Here is a 22,078-nt window from a genome sequence, read left to right on the forward strand (position 1 = left end):
GTCTTGGGGCTGGGAGCGTGCCGCCATCTCGAAGAATTTGCATCCCAATCTGTGACGTTCGCAACACCCGAGAATCCCCAGTACTACCATAGGCACCAACATCAATGGCAACAAATTTGTAATGGGCATCAGCCACCGCCATCAGGACCACTGAAAAATACTTCTTATAATTAAAGAAGCGTGATCCTGATCGTGGTGGCTGCTGAACCCGAACATGTTTACCATCGACTGCACCTATGCAGTTTGGGAAATTGGCCACAGACTGAAAGCCTGCTGCAACCTGCAGCCAAGTCTCCTCGGTTGGGGAAGGCATCACTATAGGTTGCAACTTCTGCCAGATGACGGTACATGTACACCTCACAATGTTAGAGATGGTAGATTTACCAACTCTAAATTGGAGGTGCAGTGATGTATAGCTCTCTCCTGTGGCCAAAAATCTGCAAAGAAACAAAAAAGAAAATTAGAAATGTCACACAAAAAGGTAATTACAACATGTCACAAGTAAAGCCGCTATAATATGCGTCCAGCACCATTCAATAATGATGGCATTAACACCCAGCACAACACAAAGGGTGTAAAAAATTTAAATAGAAAGCCTGATGGGACTTGTGCACACACGCATGCGAGATATGACCGAGTGTTGCATGGTAATCCCCGGACCTGCTGCATGCACTCCGTTGTGGAGCGTGCGGCTCCATGTATTGGTATGTGGGTGCACACTCCGCTCCAGAGTGCAGGCGGCAGGGCCGGGGATTACCATGCAACACTCGGCCGTATCTCACGTGTGTGTGTGTATGTGTGCACCCTGTCCAACAGGAGGACTGGGTGGGTTTAATCACACATACTGGACACAGAGACGTGTAGAATAGAGACCTAACTACATTCCCCCCTGAAAAATTGTTACTTACCGCAAGGTGATGAGCAGCCTTTCCTCAGCAGAGATGGACTTCCTCATCACCGTGTCTTGCCGTTTTAAATGGGGTGCCAGGATGGTAAGAAGTCTGTCGAAGGCCGTAATTGGTAGCCGACAAAAAGAGATAAATTTTTCAGGATATCTGAAAAATTAAAAAGAAACACAAAAAAGGGTTACTTCACAAGTATTGCTAGCAAAAAAATGTAAATTAGTCATTCAATATATTTCTACTTACCTCCTCAAATCATTGTACAGCACATGAAAGTGCCCCTTCTCCGTTCGGTCTGCTACAAGCGGGTGCACCCACATTCGTTTCTGCGCACGTCTTCTCTGCCGCCGCAGCCTCTAAAATAAAAAAATAAAAAAATATTTTGTAAACACAACAATTAGAAAAATATATCCAACATGCCTGGAAAACAATGTGGATTATGTAAGGGTACGTGTCCACATTCAGGAAGGCCCACCCCCTTCTGGGACGCAATGATGCCAGATGTGTTCATTGTACAAATCCGGCATCATCGCACCCCACGCATAGGGCCCTGTTTTATTCCTTGCGGAGCCGCAGCTTCTCAGCAAGGAACACGGACATGCTGTGATCATAAAAGACGCGCAGCATGTCCAGAGTCGCAGGGCTGACGCATGACACACAGTGGACACGTGATTTCATGAAATCCCCTCCACTATGCTGTTACATCTGGACGCTGCATGTTTGGCGCTGCGGCCACACGCAGCGCCAAACACACAGCGTTTCCAGAACGTGGACATGTACCCATAACCCAATATATAAAACAAATAGACATCTGCTTACCTGACGTTTATGACGATTCAAGATTAGAAGAATCAACCCCAGGATCGCAATCCGGTGTGGTGTGCGGAGCTGGATCCGCGGGCTGTCATCTGGCCTACTCTCAGCACTCTGCAGAGCGCTGTCATTACAAACACGTCCACTCATTTTGGTGTGTTAAGTTCCAAAATGGAGGATGGAAGAAGAAAAGGGTTGGACAAGGAAATGACATCATTTTTTTTTTTTTTCCTCCCCACTGCAGTAAACTTTATTTCTGTTAAACACAGACAATCTGCAGACAAAACTGCATCAAAAAACGCACTAAAAAACGCACTAAAAAACGCACCAAAAAACGCACCAAAAACGCACCAAAAAACGCACCTGCGTTTTCTGCAGAGACCTGCAGTTTCAGTCAGGAAAAAAAAAGGATGGAAATCCTGAACGTGTGAACATACCCTAAGGGATGCACACAGTGTGGGGTGCATGCACGTATCCCCTCAGCAAAGCATCTAGAAGAAGCAGTTAATCCATGGCAGTTAGTCAGGGCAAAAGACAGGTAACCCACACTTTGCTCTCCCTTTTACCCATGTGCTTTATTTCAATCCTCCTGTGTTCCCTTACCATCCACCCCTCCTTCCCAACTCACGCATCAGCCCCTCTATACTTCCCTCTCCCATGTACAGCTCCCAAGCAATTCTAAGACTTCCTGAAAAACCTCAGCCCATCTTGCCAAAACACATTGCACAAAAAACTTCTTACTATTCCAATAACTACTTGCTTTTTATCTTCCTACTCCTACTGATTTCAGGAGACATCTCCCCCCAACCCTGGTCCACCATCCCCCAACCTTAACCCCTACCCTACCTCACATCGAAACCTTAACATTATTAATATTAGTTTTACTCCATCTCCTTTTAATTGTGTCCTCTGGGATCCACTGTCTGTATGTAACAATCTTCCTTTCCTGCACAACTACTTTCTTAATAACTCTTTTAATCTGTTGGCCCTCACTGAAACCTGGATTCAGGATTCTGACACTGTCTCCCCTGCTGCCATTTCCCATGGTGGCTTACAATTTTCACATTCCCCGAGACAGATTTTTGGAGACAGGAGTATGCCAACTCCACTAACAATGCACTTTCCAGGTCATCCCCCCAGTTCCATCACACTCATTCCCTTCTTTTGAGGTCCACACCATCAGGCTCTTCCATCCCCTCTCCCTCAGACTAGCAGTCATATACTGGCCCCCAGGCTCACCCACACACTTCCTTGACCATTTCTCTGCCTGGCTGCCGCACTTCATGTCCTCAGAACTCCAAATCCTTATCCTGGGAGACTTCAACATCCCCATCCCAGCTTCTATCACCACTTCTCTCGGCCTCTCAGTTCTCAACCTCTGAAACACACAAAGACACCCTTGACCTGGTCTTTGTCCGGCTCTGTTCAATCTCCTACCTAGATAACTCACCGCTTCCCCTCTCTGACCACAACATTCTCTCCTTAATGCTCACAAATCCTCCCCCAACCCAGCACACTCCTACCTACCACACATTCAGAAATCCACAAGCCATTAACCCTCATACACTTTTAGACTCCCTACACTCATCACTGTCCCCAATCTCCTCTTTTTCCTGTCCTGATCTGGTTGTATATTACTACAATGACACGCTCAGAAGCACCCTTGACCAAGTAGCTCCTCTCACCCTCAGAACCTCCAAGCATAGAGTAAAATAGCCATGGCTCACATCATAAACTCTTTCTTCAGCGATGCTCTAGGAGTGCTGAACGCTTATGAAGGAAAACTCGCACACCAGAAGACTTCAACCACTTCAAAATTATATGGAAAATGAAGATCACGGCAGCACTCACCATTCTTCTGTGTAGGTCGCTTTATTAAACCATAATCTTCACGGCACAAGGGTGTATTTACAGGTTAGTGTGGCAGCTGAACGACGGCCGTTTCGCACCTGTCCGGTGCTTCAACGGGTTCATTAGGTAGGCGGACGTGACGCCTTAAGAAGAGCACACATTCCGTGTACCTCCCTGCAACGCCACTCCGCCCATTATCGTCATAAGCTCCTCCCATATGAACCTACTCACGGCTCCAATTGACAGAGCCTTGTTTATTTTTTTTGTTTAACCCCGCGGGGCCCATTGCCCCTGCTCGCAATGGGCCCCGCGGGGTTAAACGAAAAAATAGATATGTCCATATTTTTATAAAGCATATAGGTTTGGCAAAATAGCGATTTGTCCTAATAACTATTTGTAGCGAGGTAGGTAAAACCGGTCCTAAATAAACAGTGAATACAAATAGTTAGTTGAAGCTTACCAACAATGGACATGTGCATCGTATCCAAGTTCCCCCGTGACAAACGGGGTTCTGTCAATTGGAGCCGTGAGTAGGTTCATATGGGAGGAGCTTATGACGATAATATACTTTACCTTGCGTCCACCGTTCAGATAATCCAGTTATTATAAGATATATAATCTACTATAAATATGCGCGTCCATGCTTTAATGTGAATACTGTTGTTTTTAAAGTCGGTTTTTAATGTTTTTTTTAATGTGTTTTGTACTATGTGTGGGCGGAGTGGCGTTGCAGGGAGGTACAAGGAATGTGTGCTCTTCTTAAGGTGTCACGTCCGCCTACCTAATGAACCCGTTGAAGCACCGGACAGGTGCGAAACAGCCGTCGTTCAGCTGCCACACTAACCTGTAAATACACCCTTGTGCCGTGAAGATTATGGTTTAATAAAGAACCACACACAGAGATGGCAATGTCGGGCAAAGGTAGGTTTGTAGAGGGAGAGAACACGAGGAGTTCAGTTTTTGACAGGTTCTGTTTCAGATAGAGGGAGGACATGATGTTAGAGACAGCGGTAAGACAATCACTGGTGTTTTCTAAAAAGGTCGGCGTGATAACAGGAGAAGAGGTATATAATTGGGTGTCGTCAGCATAGAGATGGTACTGGAAACCAAATCTACTGATTGTTTGTCCAATAGGGGCAGTATACAAAGAGAAGAGGAGGGGGCCTAGGACTGATCCTTGAGGAACCCCAACAGTAAGGGGAAGGTGAGAGGAGGAGGAACCAGCAAAACAAACAGTGAAGGATCGGCCAGAGAGATAGGAGGAGAACCAAGAGAGAACGGTGTCCTTGAGGCCGATGGAGCGGAGCATAGTGAGGAGGAGCTGATGATCCACAGTGTCGAATGCTGCGGAGAGATCCAAGAGAATTAGCATGGAATAGTGACCATTAGATTTAGCTGTTAGTAGGTCATTAGAGACTTTAGTGAGGGCAGTTTCAGTAGAGTGTAAAGAGCGGAAACCAGATTGAAGAGGGTCGAGAAGAGAATTATCTGAGAGATAGCGGGTAAGACGGGAGTGGACCAGGCGTTCCAGGAGTTTAGAGATGAAGGGAAGATTAGAGACAGGTCTATAATTAGCGGCACAATTTTGATCGAGAGAGGGCTTTTTAAGTAGTGGATGTATGATGGCATGCTTAAATGAGGAGGGAAAAATACCGGAAGTGAGGGAAAGGTTGAATATTTTTGTTAGGTGAGAGGTGACAGCCGGGGAAAGGGACTGGAGGAGATGCGACGGAATGGGGTCGCTGGTGCAAGTGGTCGGGCGAGAAGATGCAAGGAGCCTGCTTACTTCTTCTTCTGTAACTGGTTCAAAGTCAGAGAGTGAACTAGATGCAGTGGGGGAGGGAGGACAGTGCTTGGTATGAAGAGATTGGGAAATGATTTCCTGTCGAATGTGGTCAATTTTTTCTTTGAAGTAATTGGCCAGATCGTCAGCGTGGAGATCTGTGGTTGGGGCCTGCTCTCTTGGGTTGAGTAGGGACCGGAAAGTGTCAAAGAGACGTTTAGGGTTATTGGACAGCGAGGTGATGAGGGTGTTGAAATAGGTTTGTTTGGAGAGGTGAAGGGCAGAGTTGTATGTTTTTAACATGAACTTATAATGGATGAAATCTTCGGGCAGATTAGATTTTCTCCACAGACGTTCGGCGCACCTGGAGCACCGCTGCAGGAAACGTGTTTGCAGCGTGTGCCACGGTTGTCGCCGTCTGTGCCGAGTTGTTCTATGTATAGGAGGTGCAGCTTCTTCCAGGGCACTTTGCAGGGTTTCATTGTAATGCTTCAGAGCAGAATCAGGACAAGAGATGGAGGAGATTGGGGCCAATGAAGACTGCAAGTTCTTCATAAGTTTCTGGGTGTTAATGGCCTGTATGTTTCTATAAGTGTGGAAAGTGGGGATGACCTGAGCGGGATGGCAGTTCTTGATAGAGAATGAAAGAAGGTTGTGGTCAGAGAGCGGGAGAGGGGAGTTTGTGAAATCATCCAGTGAGCAAAGCCGGGAGAAGACCAAATCAAGGGAGTTTCCATCATCATGTGTTGGAGAGTTAGTATGCTGCGAGAGGCCGAAAGAGGAGGTTAGAGATAAAAGGTGAGAAGCAGATGGGGAGAGGGGAGAAGCAATTGGGATATTGAAATCACCCATGATGAGGGTGGGGGTGTCATAAGAGAGAAAGTGTGGAAGCCAGGTGGCAAAATGATCCAGGAACTGGTGAGAGGGGCCGGGAGGACGATACACCACCGCCACTCGCATGGAGAAGGGGACGTAGAATCTGACAGCATGGACCTCAAAGGAAGGGAATACAAGTGAGGGTACTTGGGGGATAACTTGGAAGGTACATTTGGGTGAAAGGAGCAGACCAACGCCTCCACCTGCTTTGTTGTCTGATCTTGGGGTATGAGAAAAGTGTAGTCCACCAAATGAGAGAGCAGCAGCAGCGGTGGTGTCTGACTGCTGGATCCAGGTTTCAGTAAGAGCCAGGAGATTAAGAGAGTTAGAAAGGAAGAAGTCATGAATGAAGGAGAGTTTATTACACACAGAGCGAGAATTCCAAAGAGCACAATTGAAAGAGACAGAAGGCATGCATGGAATATTAATAAGGTTAGAGGGGTTTCTGGGTGTAGCAGTTGGGAGGTTTGACTGGCTATAACATGGGGGGCCGGGGTTCGGAGAGATGTCTCCAGCAACTAGGAGAAGGAGGATAGAAAGAGTGAGCAGATGGTTAAGTGATTTGTGAGAGCGTCTCTTGTGTTGGATGGTGGGACTGAATGGATCTGTACTGTTAAGCAATGTGAACAGAGCATGAGTGCTATACATAGGAGAGGCCAGGACAGAGGGGCCAATATGGATGGAGTGTAAAGAGTTGATGCAAGGGCGGTGATTGTGTGTGAAAGCAGCAGCCATGATATAGCTTATACAAATACATATGGTGAGTATTTGCTGTGTGCCAACTGAATAGGGAATAGATTTTGATTGTCTTACCTGTCTCCTGCCCTGTCTAACTGCCATGTTATAACTGCTGAATACTTAGAAAAAAAGTACTTTGAAAAAAAAAATGTACACGAATAATAGTGCACGAATGCCCCCTGCATGAATGCTTCCCCAAGCTATATCTACATTTATAGGTGGCCAGCTCTTAGATCTCACTTTTTTTTTTTTTTTTTTTTTTTGGTCTTCCCCCCTCTCGTTACCAATCAATCTAACTCAATTGAGACAGCAGGGCACAATAAATGTAGTGATCAGATAAACAAATGTCCAGGTCTACATGGATCATAAACCCCTTTGAAAAACAGTTATGCGAACTCTTGGCATAAGGACAAGCAGAAGAGAATTAAATATCTAGAAACAAAAACAATTGCATAACAAGCTGGCTAACAAATATAGATATAAGCAGGAATCAATGCCGAAGGTAGAAGGACTCTGATACCATTCAAGCTTGCTTGCTGTCAGGGAATGGAGCAATAGACATGCAGGATATTTCAGTTCAAAGAATGAATGATATGTTACCATTCAAGCTTGCTTGCTGTCAGGGAATGGAGCAATAGACATGCAGGATATTTCAGTTCAAAGAATGAATGATATGTTACCATTCAAGCTTGCTTGCTGTCAGGGAATGGAGCAATAGACATGCAGGATATTTCAGTTCAAAGAATGAATGATATGTTACCATTCAAGCTTGCTTGCTGTCAGGGAATGGAGCAATAGACATGCAGGATATTTCAGTTCAAAGAATGAATGATATGTTACCATTCAATACAGATTGTGGAAACGTATGATGGGCAGGGGGAATCTGTGGATGACACACTGGTATTGGAGAATCTGTGGATGATGAACTGGTATGGTGGGAATTTGTGGATGTCGCACATTTATGGGGAATCAATGAAAAATGCATTATCCTTTCACACACAGTCTATCTTATCAGCCCTTCTCAACTCTCCTATGTACAGCTTTCATTCTCTTTTCACCATCTTAAAAACAGCACAGACCCATTTACTCACACCAAAAAACAAAAGAGACGCTCTCACAAATCGTTGAACCATCTGCTCTCTCTTTATATTCCTTCGTCTAGTCGCAGGAGATCTCTCCCAAGCCTTCTTGTAATAGTAAGTTTAACTCCGCCCCTGCTACACTATGAAACCCTCAGAATCTCATTAATATTCCTTGCATCTTTTCTGTCTCTTAACTGTGCTCTCCGGAACTCCCGGTCAGCACAAATTCTCCTAGAGCCATGACTTTTTCCTTTCAAATTTCCTTAACCTTCTGCCTTACTGAAACTTTGATCCAGCACTCCGACATCACCGCTGCTGCTCTCTCATACAGTGGCCTATATTTTTCAGACACCTGAAAACACACCAGGTGGAGGTGTTGGTCTGTCCCGTTCAACAAAATGTACTTTTCAGTTTAACTCCCCCAGTACCCTCACGCATCTTGCTTTCTTTAGCGGTCCATGCTGTCAGATTCTGCTGAACCCATCAGCCTGCGAGTGGTGTTTGCCGTCCAGGCCCTTCCTGGATCAAATTGCTACCTAGCTTCCAGTTTCTATCCTATGACATCCCCACCTTCATCATGGGAGTCGTTAACATCCCCATTGTTGATCCCCTCTCCCACTCACCATTTATCTCTAACCTCCTCCTTCGGTCTTTCACAGCTTACTAACTCTCCTATGCATGAAGATGAGAATACGATGGACCTGGTCTCTCGACTCTGCTTAGTGCAGGATTTTACTAACTCCCCTCTCCCGCTCTCTGACCACAACCTGCTTTCTTTTTCTGTCAAGAACTATCACCCCACTCAGTATACCCCTCACTTAAAGAAATATTGACATTAACACCCATATGCTTATGAAGAATTTGCAGTGATCATTGACTCCAATCCTCCCTGTCCAAGCTCTGCACTGAAACACTGTAAAGTGCCCTGGATGAAGCTGCATGAAGCTGCACCTCCTACATGTAGAACTCCTCAGCTCAGACGGTGACAACCCTGGCACACGCTGCAAACAAGTTTTCTCCAGCAGTGCTCCAGGTGCATCAAGCGTCTGAGGAGAAAATCCAATCTAGCTGAAGATTTCATCCATTGTCCCTCACATCTCACATTATTACACCTACTACACATGTAGTAGGTGTAATAATAATAATACCAAATACCGTACCTAGAATTAGAAATCTAGCATAGTCTTTCTGATTCGCTGTGTCTTTCCTTATGTTCAAGCATTGCAGGACCATAGGTATCCAAGGTTATGTCCACTAGCAAGTACCTAACTAATTGCCACTATATAAGTGGTTGTAACCATGGTACCCAAATTTTTGCAAATGAGGAAAAACATAGGGAATTAAAAAAACAAAAAACCTATACTACATTTCTAATTGGAGGTATTTGCTAATATTATTACACCTTGGGATATAATCTTGGAGATGGGCATACTCCTTTAATCTATCATCTGATATCTTTCCCTCCTCATTTAAACACGCCTGCTGAGGACTTTGCCACACACTTTAAAAATAAGATCGACCGAACTTCCGGGGGCGGAGCCAATTAAGATGGCCGCATTTTAGAAGTGCTCCCTATCAGCAAGGAACTTAATCGGGAACCATCCTTGATCAGAACCCTCTAATATTGGCAGATCATACTGGATGTGATTTGCCACGAAGAGAGGATCATAGGGGTGCACGCATTATTGTACCCGGAAGTCCCTGCCGTTTACTGTTCTTCCTGGGGAGAGGGGCCTGACCTGAGGCCTGAGAGTGAGACACGTGGAGGAGGGAAAAAGCCTGGAGATACCTAGCTGAGACGCAAGAGCCGCGGTTCCTGAGAGATTGGGGCTCCAGCTGTGACCGGAGAACGACTGGGAGAGACGTGGAGGAGTTGCGGTTTCACAGAGGAACGAACGGAAGCCGGGAGACGCATAGGCGTTACACCTGATCGGCGCACACACCGGACAGACCTGGTCAGCGTTGGGTGAGATCACTGGAGCGGAGCTGAGTACTTGTCAGGCGGAGTGGCGGTGAGAGGCTCTATACGAGCTGAAGGCAGACAGATATTGCGGCTGTGAGGTGGAGGTGCTTTCCTGCAGTATTAAGCTTCAGATTGGGGCTAGACATTTGGCCCTCTGGTGCAGCGGCTGATTCCGGAGTCCGGATTTTACCTTGATCTGGGGAGCGCTATTGAAGGTGAAATATCTGACAGGGTGGAGGTGAGCGGAGCTGTCTTGCTCAGCTGATTATATATTGTGGGGCCAGTGACTAAGGGACCCTCCTGACTTGTTAAGCCCTTCTTGGCTTGTTGGATACCCGTGGCAGCCTCTAAGCTCCACTGTTTCAGTCAGGACCTTGTCTCAACCCTGAGTGACAGCTCTTTGGACTTTACCTGCAGGAAGAATGAGGACTTCCTTATCATTGGGAAGCATAGGCAGAGTCACTTTCATTTTCTACTGAACTTTTTTTTTCTTTTTTTTTTTTTTTTTTTTTTAATTCTAAGTTTCATTCTTTTTTTCTTTTTTACATTTTTGAAGTTGTGGTTCCTCCCCTTATAATTTTATCTTCCCTTCTGAGGGTGTGACAGATGACTTTGTGGAGGGGGGAAAAGGGAGAGTAATTTTACTGTATCCTGCTTTGTGACAGTAAAATAAGGGAGACGGAGAGGCATTAGCCATTAACTCGCGCTGGTTTGGTCCTCTCCTTTTCCCGCCCTTAGTGGACAGCTTTTGGAGTTGCAATTCAGGTTTTGTTGTTCAACAACGCCATCTAGTGGTCCTTTCCTTTTAATGCTATAGATTTTTATCACTGCATGGTGGAAACCGATTGTACTTATGGTGTTTCTCTTTTATATGTATATGGCTGGTTATAATCTTTAAACTCAATAACACCTGATATATTGCTTGTATTAACAGGGGGAGCATATCTACTAACTTTTTCTGTTAGTTATTTTGTTATATAAGTAATCATTTTATTTTTGGTGTGATCCCTCTCTACTAAGCGGGTTGGATTCTATGTCCCCACTATCGCTATTTTAGAATTCTAATCTAGTTTGCTGAATAATAGGTGTAGTTAGATCTAATTGGTCCATAACTAGGGCTTATCACTGAAGCCCCTAGTGTTGAGAGAGTCTTGGTGTTATTGCTCTATGGAAAAATATCTGGAAAAAACGCAAACACCTTCACAGAAAGGGGCTATGACTAGACGGACTAAACAAAAAAATAAAAGTGGACAGGAGGGAGAGCTTCTGGCTGAGGGGTCCCTTGATCAGATGTGGCCGGAGGAGGGGTCACAAAATGCCTCTGATTCGCAGCTCCCACCTGAGCCTCACAATGCTACGGCTCAGGCAGTATCGAATATTCTCCTCCCATATTTTGACAAAAAATTTGAAACCTGGAATAAGGCCCTTGAGGCAACAGTAACTGCTGTGTCAGCTAATACCTCTCGGATTACAGCAGCTGAGCAGCGGATTAGTGATGTGGAGGACACAGTGGTGAATACCCAGACCACGGTGGAGGCACAAAAGATTCTTATTGGTTCCTTGTTGGACAAAGTGGAGGATCTTGAGAATCGTAGTAGGAGGTCCAACCTCAGGTTTATTGGCATCCCTGAGAGTTGCAGAGGTGCGGACCTTATCCGGTTCCTCACGATTGACTTGATGGCGGCCCTCCAGCTAGAGCCTGGCTCATCCAGACAAATTGAGAGGGCACACCGGGTGGGACCGGAGAGGAGAGAGTCTGGTGCGAGACCTCGCCCGGTCATTACTAAATATTTCCATTACCATGACAAAGAGAGGGTTCTGTCAGCAGCTAGGAAACTTAGAAATGTTACTATCCAGGGATCTAAGATCTTGGTGTTTCAGGACTTCTCGGCAGCTATCTCCCAGCGTAGAAGAGAGTTTGGCCCGGTTTGTCGGCTCCTCATTGATCGAGGAGTCCGTTTTGCTTTGGCTTATCCGGCTAGACTCCGAGTAACCCTGGGCACAGAGACAAAGGTGTTTGAGGACCCTAAGCTTGCTTTAGATCAGCTGAGACGAGACCTGGCTCCCCCAGACACTTGAAATCATATCTTAATATTTGAAATGGGACTAGATGTGGTACTATCAGACTTCTCTTTAAATAAGTCAAAATGACAAGGGATGTAAGATGTATAGTAATGATAAATATACTTTGGTTAAAGTTAATTTTTTATAACAACACGAAATTGGTTACAGTGTTTTTGTATAAGTGTATTGTTGCTAATGATGTCACACACCTATCTAATTTAAAGGGTCGCGGAGCAGCTGGGACTCCGAAACCCTATATGTTATTGTACATTGGAAGTACTTTGCCTTTACGCCACTTCTATCCACCATGATGGCAACTTCGCAAATACTGGGTCGGAAGGGGAGAGGTAATCCTTTAAAAATTTTATCATGGAATGTGGCGGGTCTCAATTCGCCGGTGAAACGGCGTCGTGTATTACAGGCACTCAAACGAGCCAAACCTGATGTTATATTTTTGCAGGAAACTCATTGGTCGCATAAAGATGCATTACATTTGAGAGATAACTGGCTAGGCCAAACTTATGCTACCACATACTCTTCAAAAAAGCGAGGAGTGGCCATTGCGTTTGCCAGACACTTACGGATAATCCCGGGAGACATAGTTAGTGACCCCCAGAGTAGATTTCTTCTCATGAAAGTGGTCATTGAAGATATCCCCTACTCATTATTAAACATTTATGCCCCGAATGTTGACAACACTGCCTTTTTTGCCTCTATTTCCCAGATGATTTTAACGGAAAACTTGCCTAATTTAGTGGTGGGGGGTGATCTTAATGCTGTATTAGATCCTCAATTGGATAGATCAGTGGGTTTGCCTACTTCCTGCTCCGGTTCGGGACCTGGCCTGATTAATCTCATGCGTGATACCCCCTTGGTGGACATATGGAGAGTGTTGCATCCGACGGAAAGAGATTATACTTGTATGTCTAAGGCACATAAGTCCCTCTCACGCATTGATATGTTCCTGGTTGGTGAGTCCCTTTTGTCGGAGGTGGTGGAAGCAACTATAGGAGATGCTGGTATCTCTGACCATGTGCCTGTTATTTTGCTTCTTCGCTGTGGCCGTAATACTCATCAACCGGCAACATGGAGATTCCCAGCTTATTTGGCTAAGAGTAGAGAGTTTGGAATGTTCCTTAAACAGGAGTGGGGTAATTTTGTTGATGACAATATTCAGCATTGGGATAATCCGGTACTTATGTGGGAGACGAGCAAGGCAGTTATGAGAGGGAGAATTATAGCATATGTGGCAGGGAAAAAGAGAAAGACTGGACAGGAGACGAGAGACCTCCAGAATATGGCCATACTAGCCTATAGACGGTACCTGGGATCTGATGATTCCGAGGATTGGTCACAATGGCAGGATGCTCTATCAATACTAAATGCACATTTGACTAAGATAGCCCAACAGAAAGTGGACTTTGATAAACAACATTTCTTCCGATGGGGTAACAAAATAGGAACTTTACTGGCTAGACTGGCAAATCCAAAAGGTCCCAGACAGAAAATCCCGCTTCTAGTGGACCCTATTTCAGGGACTCATCTGGCTAAAAGTGAAGATATACTGCAGGCTGTTCATGCCCACTACACGGCCCTTTATTCTACACGGGGAGGTGACATATCTTCTATAACAGATTCTTTAAATTCTTTACAGTTACCTATATTGACAGACTCCCAGCGCACAACCCTTGAGATGCCTATTACATTAATAGAGCTTCGCTCTGCTATCAAAACAATGGCAAACCATAAATCACCAGGACCGGATGGTTTGCCTGTGGAATATTACAAATTGCTCTCCCCTGATATAGACCCCCTCCTCAAAGACCTACTTAATTATTATTTGGAAGGAGGTGCATCCCCAACCTCCTTTAACTCTGCATTAACTTCCCTAATTTTAAAGCCGAGTAGAAATCCAGCACAGATAACATCATACAGACCCATATCCTTGTTGAATCTGGATTATAAACTGCTGGCAAAGATCATGGCCAATAGAATCCAGATGTTTCTCCCTGAGATTCTCTCGCCGAACCAGTATGGTTTTACCAGAGATAGACATTCGACCATTGCCATCCGCACGGCAATTGCGGCCACTATAGTGTCAGCTAGAAACAAGAACTCTCCTAATATTTTACTCAGTCTGGACGCGGAGGCTGCGTTCGATAGTGTAGAGTGGCATTGGATACATGCGGTGCTTGACAACCAGAGATTTGGTGAGAAATTTGCGGCATTGATCAGACTATTATATAATTCACCTAAGTCCAAAATTATAGTTAATCAACAACTAACGGAAGGAGTGGAGTTAACCAGGGGCACTCGTCAGGGCTGTCCACTTTCCCCCATCCTATTCAATCTGGCCCTTGACCCTCTTATACGTGCTTTAGAGTCCTTGCCATTGTTTAAAGGGATACGGGTGGGGAGACTTAGTCTGAAACTCACAGCATTTGCAGATGACATTTTGCTCTATATTGCCAACCCAGAGGAGGCCCTCCCTGGAATTATAGCCCTTATGGAAAGACTGGGGGCTATGTCTGGCTACTCTATCAACCCAACTAAATCCAAGGCACTTAACCTGCGCGCTCCGCGCAAACCGCCATGGGCAGGATTATATGCCTTTGAATGGTGTAAAGAGGCATTGCCCTACTTGGGCGTACTTATAACAAAAAACCCTCATGATCTTCAGAGAAGTAATCTTTTTCCTCTTATGCAAAAAATTAAAAAAGAATTGGAAGGATGGCAACATTTAACCCTTTCATATTTGGGTAGAGCGTATTTGTTAAAAATGATTGTTATTCCACAGATACTATATTTTATACAATCCCTCCCAATATTGCTTTCCCCTAGTGATTTGCGGGCAATGAATGGCATGTTTCGCACTTTTATCTGGGCAAAGAAGCATCATGCTATTAGTATGGCCATATTGGAACAGCGCCCATTGAATGGTGGTATTAATTTTCCAAATTTGGAAGATTACAACCTGGCGGCGTTGCTTCGTTATCTTAAAGACTGGATTCAGGATACTTCCATATTCACTAACACTCAAGTAGATCAAAATCTGATACCTCATACTAACTTATTATATCTACTACATACACATAAGGAATTGTTGCCCTCTTCAGTGTTGGATAATCCTTTACTAATGGTGATGTGGAGGGTATGGCATAAGCTACGACATAGATTTTCTCTTAATGCACATTCTTCACTTTTCCTACCAATATTCGGGAATCGAGATGTTGGGCTGAGAATGGGGAGGGAGGACTTAGACGCCAGATATCGGATTGTGACAGTGGGTTGCTTATTGGATTCTTCGACACGTAGACCACACTCCTGGTCAATTACTAGGAGATACCTTCCTTTGACAATGGGATACCTTGCGAATTGTGCGGTTCTGGAAGCTTATGCTACAAAGGTGGGAGAGAGATTATCGGATACAGATTGGGAAAATCCATTTGATACCATGTTACGAAATAGGTCTTCACTGTCCCACTCTACGTCTAGATTCTATCTTTTTTTAAGAAAGGGGATGGACTACACTAAACGAAAAACAGGCCTTCCAAGATGGCTCTCTCGTTTCCCAGCCTTAACCCCAGAACATATCCTTAAGACAATGTTCTATGTTTGGAAGGCTTTACCGGCCTCTTCTTATAGGGAAATGTTGCTTAGATTGTACCATGGCACATATATATCCCCACATCGTTCGTTTCTTATGGGATTATCTCAATCGGCTAATTGTTTGAAGTGTGCAGCTCCTGGGGCAGACCTTTATCATCAATTTTGGGATTGCCCGGTTATTATGAGGTTTTGGGGGGAGGTAAAAAGCTTCTGTCTAGAACACCTCTTGAATTATATACCCTCCACGGCAGAGTGGGCGATTTTGGGAATATGGCCTAGAGAAGTTTTAAGAATTACAAGAGGGGCTAAACGTTTGGCATCTATAGTGTCCATGGTAGGGAAAAAATGTATATTACAACAATGGATAACAGCGGAACCTCCAACACTGATAATGTTTTTAAATAAATTAAAGCATGTATTCCGTATGGAATGGATAGAGACACAGTTGGGGGAAGATCGCATGGTACCCCGTTTTTTTGATACATGGGAGAGTTTTATAGACTTGTTCTCTGAAGAGGTGAGAACTCATCTTATAGCTTGTTTTGAACAGTCCTCATGGTATATTACTAGGATGGTGGCAGGTGATCCCCCGATCCGATCTAATGGGCAGGATGGGATGGGACAGGAGTGACAAATCATCAATCAATTGTTGCCAGTGGGTTAGGAGGGGTTTTTACAATGAAGGGATATTGTTGGTTTGATTAATAGACATATCAGGGTGTGACGGAAGTGACATTACACTAAATAAGTGTTTCTTGTAGGTTATGATGTATTCAACAATGAAAAGTTATTGTTTGTTTTATAATCTTTATTTTACTGTTTAACACTGAAACAAAAAATAAGTTAAAATGAAGGTCATTTTTCTTTTGAATATGTGATACTGTCGAGTTTACTATTCTCATGGACATTGTCTATAATCTTATATGTTTCAACTATTTGATGCCCATGAGACATTGAATTTTATACTAATGTATGGATTATTGTATTACATAATTTTGTAAACATGAATATTACATCCTTCAATAAAAAACTTTTAAACATAAAAAAAAAATAAGATCGACCAAACAAGTCAAGTCTTCATTGTTCAACCACCACAACCCCTTTGTATACCAGACCAATGCCCAAACCCCATAACCTCCCTCTACAAGATCACTGAAGGGGGGCTTAATTGTCTCCGCTCCTCTCACCACCTGTGCGCTTGACCCTATCCCATCCCACCTCCTCCCCAACCTCACCACCACACTTATCCCATCCCTAACCCGCCTCTTCAACCTATCACTAACTTCTGGCACCTTCCCTTCTGCTTTCAAACATGCCTCAATCACGCCTATCCTTAAAAAGCCAACCCTCGACCCAACAGCTATGTCCAGCTATCACCCAATATCGCTGCTCCCATTCGCTTCCAAACTCCTGCAGTAGCACGTCCATGCTGAACTTTCCTCCCACCTCTCATCTAACTCGCTCTTTGACAATCTACAATCTGGTTTCCGCCCCCATCACTCAACTGAGACAGCCCTGACCAAAATCACTAATGACCTACTTACAGCCAAAGCTAACGGACAATACTCTGTACCCCTCCTTCTAGACCTGTCCTCTGCTTTTGACACAGTTGACCATTGCCTCCTACTACAGATCCTCGTCTCCTTTGGCATCAAAGACCTCGCCCTATCCTGGATCTCCTCATACCTTTTCAACCGCACATTCAGCATCTCCCACTCAACCCACCCTCTCACTGCTGGAGTTCCCCAAGGCTCTGTTCTAGGACCCCTACTCTTCTCAATCAACACACTTGGCCTGGGACAACTCAAAGTCCCATGGATTCAAGTACCACCTTTATGCTGATGACACTCAGATCTACCTTTCTGGCCCAGACGTCACCGCTCTGCTGTCCAGAATCCCGGAGTGTCTATCAGCCATATCCTCCTTCTCCTCTTGCGTCCTCAAACTCAATGTGGACAAATCTGAACTCATAATCTTTCTTCCATCTCATAGATCTTCCATACCTGACCTATCTATCGCAATTATCGACATCACGCTTTCCCCCGTACCGGAAGTCCGCTCCCTCGGAGTAACCCTTGACTCTGCCCTGTCCTTCAAACAGCACATCCAAGCTCTTTCCACCTCCTGTCGCCTCCAGCTCAAAAATATCTCCAGAATCCATCCTTTCCTCAACCGGCAATCTACTAAATTGCTTGTGCATGCCCCCATCATCTCCCGCCTTGACTACTGCAACATCCTTTTCTGTGGCCTCCCTGCTAACACCCTTGCACTTCTCCAGTCCATCCTTAACTCTCCTGCCTGACTAATTCATCGCTGTCCTCGCTACTCCTCCGCTTCCTAATACTGACCTACAAAGCCATCCATAACCGGTCTCCTCGATATATCTCAACTAGTCTCCCGATATCTTTCCTCACGTAATCTCCGGTCCTCCCAAGACCTCCTTCTCTCCTCCACACTTATCCGCTCCTCACCCAACCGCCTCCTAGACTTCTCCAGAATATCCCCCATCCTCTGGAATTCTTTGGCCCAACACATCCGACTATCAACTACATTCGGATCCTTCAGACGGAACCTGAAAACCCACCTCTTCAGGAAAGCCTACAGCCTACACTGACCCCGCTGCCTCCTCACCAAAACCGGAGCCCCTACAACCCTCAACCTATTGTCTCCATCCCCACCATCCTGTAGAATGTAAGCCCACAAGGGCAGGGTCGTCACCCCTCTGTATCAGTCTAATTGCTTACTGTAAGTGATATCTGTAATTTGTATGTAACCCCTTCTCATGTACAGCACCATGGAATCAATGGTGCTATATAAACAATAAATAATACACCCATTACTTAAAAAAAAAAAAAAAAATCCCTTGACCAGAACTGCGCTGCTACTACAGACGTGTCTCTAATATTCCCTTCATCAAATATCTGTCAGATAAAGCTCTTCTCGACCCTTTACAATATGGGATTTTTTTGTTTTACACCCTACTGAAACTGCCCTCACTAAAGTCTCTAAAGATCTACTAAGGCTTGTTTTACACTTGCGTCGGTACGGGTCCGTCGCTAAGCGTCGGCGCGACGTACTGACGCACATTGCGAAAAATATGCATTACGTGGACAGTGGATGCAGTTTTTCAACTCATCCACTGCCCATTGTAAAGTCCCGGGGAGGAGGGGGGCGGAGTTCCGGCCACGCATGCGCGGTAGGAAATGGCGGACGCGACGTACGAAAAAACGTTCCCTTGAACGTTTTCGTGCCGACAGTCCGCCAAAACACAACGCATCCAGTGCACGACGGACGCGACGTGTGGCCTTACGTCGCGATCCGTCCGCAATACAAGTTTATGGGGGAAAAAAAACGCATCCTGCGGGCACATTTGCAGGATCCGTTTTTTTCCCAAAACGACGGATTGCGACGTACGTCACACGACGCAAGTGTGAAAGAAGCCTAACAGATAAATCTAATGGTCAATACTCCCTGCTCATTCTCTTGGATCTCTCTGCAGCATTCAACACTGTGGACCACTAGCTCCTCATCACCATGCTCTGCTCTAACGAACTCAAGGATACTGCTCTCTCCTGGTTCTCTTCCTACCTCTCTGACAGCTCCTTTACTGTATCTTTTGCTGGCTTCTCTTCCACTCACTGTCAGGGTTCGTCAAGCATAAGTATTAGGCTGCCTCCTCTTCTCCTTATATCCTGCCCAATTGGTCAATCAGTAGATTCGGTTTTCAGTACCATCTCTATGCTGACGACACCCAATTATACATATTGTCTCCTGACATCACCTCTGCATTACTACAAAATACCAGTGAGTGTCTTCCGCTGTTTCTAACATTATGTCCTACCTCTATCTAAGGCCTTCTTCACATGTCCATTTTTTGTGTCTGTATTCGGTCTGTTTTTTAGGGGGCAGAAATACGGACACATGTACACCCATTGTATTTAATGGTGGTGTGCATGTCAGGTTTTTGACATGTGTCCATGTGAACGACCCATAGATATGTCAGTTTTACTGCGCCACACAAACAAAATGCGCGCTGCACATGGATGACACGCATAACATCCGTGTATCAGTAGCGTGACACGTAACGGCGCCTGGGAAACACCAAGGTTACTTACCAGTAGACTTTCAGAGGGATTCACCGAGTTAGGACAGGAAATAAAAGGGTGGTAACTTTCCCCAACTTCAGTTGGTAACAGAGTATGAGAGGGCCTCCCGGTTAACTTACACATATAACCAACACCACATTATAAAACACCCAAACTATATAGTGCACACCCATAAGATGAAAAAAAGGGAAAAATACGGGTGTTGTCATGGGTCCTGGAAAAAAAGGCTACTGGTAAGTAACCTTGGTGTTTTCCCTTCACCCATGACAGAACACCTGAGAGACTTCTGGAGAATTTGAAACACCTTAGGGAGGGACCACCACTTGCAGCACCCTTCTACAAAAGGTTAAGTCAGCAGAGGAGGATAGGTCCAATCTATAGTGCCTAAAGAAGGTGGAAAAAAGTTGAGGGTGAGGACCAGGTAGCGGCCTTACAAATTTGATCAATTGATACCTCCGCTTTCTCTGCCCAGGAGATTGCCATGGCTCTGGTCGAATGAGCCTTGATGTCATCAGGGATCATAGCACCACTAGCAGCGCAAGCTAAATTAATGGCCTCTCTAATCCATCTGACAATGGTACCCTTTGTTACCCTGTAAGGCCATGTTCACACTTTGCGGTATTTACTGCGGATCCGCGGCGATTTTGATGCTGCGGGTCCGCAGCAGTTTCCATAGCGTTTACATTTACATGTAAACCCTATGGAAACCGCTGTGCACATGCTGCGGGAAAAACCGCGCAGAAACGCAGCGGTTTACAACCCGCAGCATGTCACTTTGTGCAGAATCGCTGCGATTCTGCACCCATAGGAATGCATTGATCCGCTAACTTCCCGCATGGGGCTGTGCCCACGTTGTGGGAAGTAAGCGGATAATGTGCAGATGGTACCCGGGGTGGAGGAGAGGAGACTCTCCTCCAGGCCCTGGGAACCTTATTAGTGTAAAAAAAAAAAAAAAAAAAGAATTAAAATAAAAAATAATGCTATACTCACCTCTTAGCGCTGCACGCGGCCGTCCTCCGGTCTCTGGGTTGGTGTGCGAGCAGGACCTGCGGCGACGTCGCGGTCACATGACCGTGATGACGCCGCGGTCACATGACCGTGACGTCACGAAGGTCCTTCTCGAACAGCATCTTTGGAACCGGATCGCCGCGTGCAGCGCCGAGGAGATCGGGACGTCAGAGGGTGAGTATAAAGCATTTTTTATTATTTTTAACATTACTATTGATGCTGCATATGCAGCATCAATAGTATAGGAGTAAAACCCGCAGCGGAAACCGCAAAACAAGCCGCGATAAATCTGCAGGGATAACCGCAGCGGGTTTGCCCTGCAGATTTATCAAATCCGCTGCGGGAGAACCCGCAGAGCACACCGCAAAGTGTGCACATAGCCTAACACTTCCTACTACCTTGGAAGGCTACAAACAGGGACTGGGCTTTCCTCCACTGCCTAGTCGTAGACAAATACTGTAACAGTGCCCTTCTATCATCAAGATTATGAAACTTCCTCTCCCCCAAATTCTTAGGGTTATTACTGAAGTAGGGTAGAACAATCTCTTGACTTCGATGAAACTTCAACATTACCTTAAGAAGATTAGCCGGATCAGGTCTTTACACAACTCTATCCTCACATATTTCTTGTGACGTAGCGATCACTAAGATTATTGGGGTACACTCACTTGGGTGCGATGGGAAGTTCATGTGGGTTTATTGCTTCATAAACCCCCAGAAGCACAAACAGAAAGTAAACAGCCTTTTGATCAGGCAAAAAAAACCTACAATATTCATAGCAGGGCTCTGCTCCGTCAAGCCTGTGGTCACATTGGATTGGTTAGTGTCCAGTATTCAGGCTCTGTCTGGAGCCAAACAAACACAGTTCTCTAGTCTCTGGGTTACCTGCTCACTAGATTCTCAGGTTTTCCCAGTCTGGCTTCATACAGGTCCTGTCAGTAGTCCAGACCCTCCGTGCTTCCTGGACTTTTGGGAGCTCCAGTCTCACACATGGCCTTCTCTCGCCATGTGGTGCAAACCAGGAAACATATAGGACTTTTCTGACATCACAGGAACACACCCCTGAAAAGGTATTTGGTTAACCAGTCCCACCCATCACTTTCTGGTTAACCCTTAAATCCAGCCCTTTACTCATACAGATTTGTTGGACTACAAGACCCAGCAACTTGTCCTGGATTCAGATAGCAGAAGACCTCTGTCTGTGCGATACATACCCGTCTCTCAGTATACCACTAGTTGGTACATCACATTGTGTATAAGGAAGGTTTATAGAAAGGGCCTGT

At 45.3% G+C, this 22,078-nt stretch overlaps 2 protein-coding genes across 3 annotated transcripts in view; one reads left to right on the plus strand and one right to left on the minus strand.

Moving 5' to 3' along the window:
• LOC143767410 (uncharacterized) overlaps positions 1-22,078 on the plus strand; it is a 599,249-nt gene that overhangs the window by 266,643 nt on the left and 310,528 nt on the right. The window lies entirely within an intron of this gene.
• LOC143767342 (uncharacterized) overlaps positions 1-22,078 on the minus strand; it is a 258,579-nt gene that overhangs the window by 196,418 nt on the left and 40,083 nt on the right. The window lies entirely within an intron of this gene.

The sequence above is a fragment of the Ranitomeya variabilis genome, chromosome 4, assembly GCF_051348905.1.
Source record: "Ranitomeya variabilis isolate aRanVar5 chromosome 4, aRanVar5.hap1, whole genome shotgun sequence".
Classification (NCBI taxonomy): domain Eukaryota; kingdom Metazoa; phylum Chordata; class Amphibia; order Anura; family Dendrobatidae; genus Ranitomeya; species Ranitomeya variabilis.